Raw genomic sequence first — 4178 nt, 5'->3', positions numbered from 1 at the left:
GAGCCACGCCCCCAGCCCCTCCCTGGGGGATTCTAGGCAGGGGCTCTATCACTGAGCCACGCCCCCAGCCCCTCCCTGGGGGATTCTAGGCAGGGACTCTACCACTGAGCCAAGCCCCTTTGGTAAAGTCTGGGTGTGTGGTTCAGTGTTATAGCATAGGGCATGCCCATAGCTCAGTGATAGAGCACCTGCCTGGTAGGAAATGGGAGTGCAGTGTGGTTCATGAATAACATCTGTGAGAATCTGGGTTCAACCTCTGGTATTGAAAAAAAAACCACACACACACACACACACACACACACACACACCCCTCTTCACAGCTCCAACAATAGAACAGAGAAGATGTCCCACCTGGCCCCATCTCATCATACCCCGATCACACGTGAACTTCTGCTTTCTGCAGTTTTGACCTGTCCCTGGGGAGAGACCTGTATGAGGCTGAATGACAAGAATGGAGATCAAAGACTCACAAAAGGCTTGCGTTTGCCCCTGGGACACTTGAGAAGGGAGAGATGAAGGCAGCTGCAACGGAGACAGTAGAAGCTAGCACATGAAGTGCAGCGCAGGCGTGGGATTCCCTAGTGACATTAGAACACAGGGAACGAGAACCTAGGGCAGAGAACTGCAGAGAGGACTCAGCGGGTCCGCCCGTGGGCCACTCCTGGAGAGGACCCAAGTTCACTTCCAGGCAGCCATGCCAGGAGGCTCACGACTGCCTGTGCATCCAGCCTTTGGGAATCTGCCACCTGTGACCTCTGCTGGTACACTCATGTGTGCATCTCCACACACAGACACACAGAGTCACATAATTAATGAGAGAGACACACACACACACACACACACATTGAAGTTTTATGTGTAAAGATGTTTTGCCTCTATATATGTTTATGGGTCAGAAAAGGACACTGTATCCCCTGCAACTGGAGTTACAGATGGATGATTGTGTCGACATATAGATGCTTAGACTCGAACCTGGGTCCTCTGGAAGAGTAGTTCGTGCTCTTAACCGCTGAGCCATCTCCCCAGCCCCTGATCAGTTTTAAATACTTTTTCAACTGATGGTTCCATCTTTTGGTTCTTGGAATCCAGAGCAGATCCCCGGTCTCCTCTAGGTGGCATTTCCCCTGCTGGGTAACAAGGGCCATTGATACTTTTTTTTTTTTTTTTTTTTGGTTTTTCGAGACAGGGTTTCTCTGTATAGCCTTGGCTGTCCTGGAACTCACTTTGTAGACCAGGTTGGCCTCGAACTCAGAAATCCGCCTGCCTCTGCCTCCCACGTGCTGGGATTAAAGGTGTGCGCCACCATGCCCGGCCCATTATACTTCTTGATGGACAGCTAGGCAGGCCTCAGAGTAGAAAACCCTGGAAGGCAGTGTCGGGAGACATACAAGCCTTGCAGCCATGCAGCGCTGAAATGTTCGTTGCCGGTCACCTCCACCATGAGGTCTTCCAGGCCTGCACACGACTTCTGGCTACTCCTATTTTATTTTTGAGACAGGGTCTCTTGTAGTCCAGGATGGCCTGAAGCTCACTTTGCACCTGAGGTTGGCCTTGAATACCTAATCCCTCTGCCTCCAGTCCCCAAGTGCCGTGATTACAGGTGTGCACCAATACTCTTTGGTCTCCTGCGTTTAGACCTTGTTCACTGGGGTCCCGGTCTGGGTTTCCAGCCAGGAAGATAAAGCAGCACTATGGATGGAGTTCCAGGGCCCGTGGGGCCTGAGTGGTACATTGCTGCCCTCTGGTGGCAGTATGTAGTACTCTAGGTCCAAAGCCTGGGAGGAGAATCCAGAGGTGAAGGAAAAATGTGCTATCAACGAGGAGCACAATCTCAAATCTGGGTGCTGCCTCGAGGAGGCACCACGGAAACAGTCCTGCCAGGATCTCATCCCATCCACCACGACCTTTGTCATGACTCACGCCATCAAAGATCTGGGGACAGACCACTGGGTGTCAGTCTGTGGCCCTGAGGCAAGTAGCATGTTTTTTTTTTTTTCTCTGTTTAATCAGGAGTGAGAGAGGAGGGGAGGAGGAAGAGGAGGAGAGCAGGAGGAGGAGAGGAGGGGGAACTTAACAGCCGTGAAAGCCACCAAATGCACACTCCACACAGAGCAATTGTGAGTATGGCTGTCTGCTGGAAAGGGTTGTTAAAGGGTCGCAGCTTCTGGAAGGTGATTTGGCATAGGGTTTAAGTAAACACGCTTTTACTTAAGACATGATGTTATTAGGGATCAATTCTCTGATTATAGATTTAAATAATATTATGTACAGTACAGGGGTCGGACGCTGGGACCTCTACAAGCTGGGCAAGTATGGCCATCGTCAGGGACCTCGCCGTCAGGGACCTTGCTGGTGGTGTCTAGGCAAGTCTCTACCACGGAGCAGAGCAAGCCCTCAGTTGCTTTTGTCTTGGCTGTGTTTTGAGATAGAACATCAATCACTATGTAGTCCTGGCTGCCTAAACTTGACATGCAGACCGGGCTGGCCTTGAACTCCTAGAGATCTGCTTGCCTCTGCCACCCAAGCACTGGAATTAAAGGTTCCTAGCATCATGGCTGGTGCCTTATTTTTTGTTTTTCAGACAAGGCCTTGTGATATAGCCCCGGCTTGCTTTGAAATCTCTGTCCCTCTGCCACAAAGTCCTAAGACCACTGGTATGTGCTACTGCACTCCACTGGGTAGTTTTCTTTCTTCTTTTTTTATTGTTGCTTCTTGTAGTCCTGGGAACTAGACCACAGGCATGCGCCTTTAGGCCATCTCCCATAGCCTGAGTCAGGCATACCTGCCAGCAGCTCTCTGTTTATGGCACCTTGCTCTTCTGTGTTTTGTCATATTCGCTGTGCCGAACTAAGCCACATGGTGAGAAACTCTGTGCTGCCCCTAAAGAGTTACCAGAAAAGACCCCTCCCTTGTTCTGGCATTGGTCACCCCTGGGAGGGGAAGGATTTGCTGCAAGATTTTCTGGATGCTGCTTTCTCAACAGGCTCCTCTGTACCCCACACACGACCTCTTTTGACTTCTTTCTCCCCTCCCCCTTCTCTTCCTCCCATTTTTTTTTTCCCAGACAGGGTTTCTCTGTGTAGCTCTGGCAGTCCTGGAACTCACTCTGTAGACCAGGAGGCTGGCCTTGAACTCAGAAATCCGCCTGCCTCTGCCTCCCAAGTGCTGGGATTAAAGACATGTGGCACCATGCTCAGCTCTTCCTCCCAGTTTTTTGTTTTTGTTTTGTTTTTTTGTTTGTTTGTTTTGTTTTTTCGAGACAGGGTTTCTCTGTATAGCCCTGGCTGTCCTGGAACTCACTCTGTAGACCAGACTGGCCTCAAACTCAGAAATCCGCCTGCCTCTGCCTCCTGAGTGCTGGGATTAAAGGCATGCGCCACCACGCCCAGCTCTTCCTCCCAGTTTTAATGACCTCCTCTCCAGGTTCCAAAGGGAAGCCTCTTGCTCCCTTTAAGGCCCCATCATGTTCAGAGCTCCATATACTGTACTGTCTAATGTTCTCTCTTCATCTCCAGCCCCAGTCAGCTTTGAGGCCCTTTCATTCTAATAAGCTTCCTTGAAAGGGCTTGTTTCAGTTTCCTTGCCTACAAGCTGTTACTGTTATCATCTTCTTGTTGTTGTTGAGACTGGCTTTCTCTGTGTAGTTCTGGCTGTCCTGGAACTCTCTCTCTCTCTCTTTGCAGACCAGGATGGCCTTGAACTCAGGGATCCGTCTGCCTGTAACTCCCTGAGTGGTGAGATTACAGGCCTGCACCACCACTGCCGGCTCCTAACATCTTTTACTATAGGGAGCTACTTCAGTGCCTCACACATGGTCAACAAAACACTCCACCACCAGACGGCCCTGGTCCCATCCTCCATTACTGTGGATGCTATAGTCACCTTCGAGTGAAAGACTTGAATTTGGCAATCTTTATTCTAAAACAGATTCAGGCCACTCAGCCTCGACTGGTGGCGCTGTACCTTCAGAGTGGCCAAGGAGATCGGGTCTGTCTTAAGAGTTCAGTTATAAAAGGAGATTATAAGATTATTATAAGAGGCCGGGCAGGGCGGCACACGCCTTTAATCCCAGCACTTGGGAGGCAGAGGCAGGAGGATTTCTGAGTTCGAGGCCAGCATGGTCTACAGAGTGAGTTCCAGGACGGCCAAAGAAACATAGGGAAGATGTTTGTAATGTG

Source organism: Mus pahari, chromosome 23 (assembly GCF_900095145.1).
Source record: "Mus pahari chromosome 23, PAHARI_EIJ_v1.1, whole genome shotgun sequence".
Lineage (NCBI taxonomy): Eukaryota > Metazoa > Chordata > Mammalia > Rodentia > Muridae > Mus > Mus pahari.
This window is presented reverse-complemented; position numbering follows the sequence as displayed.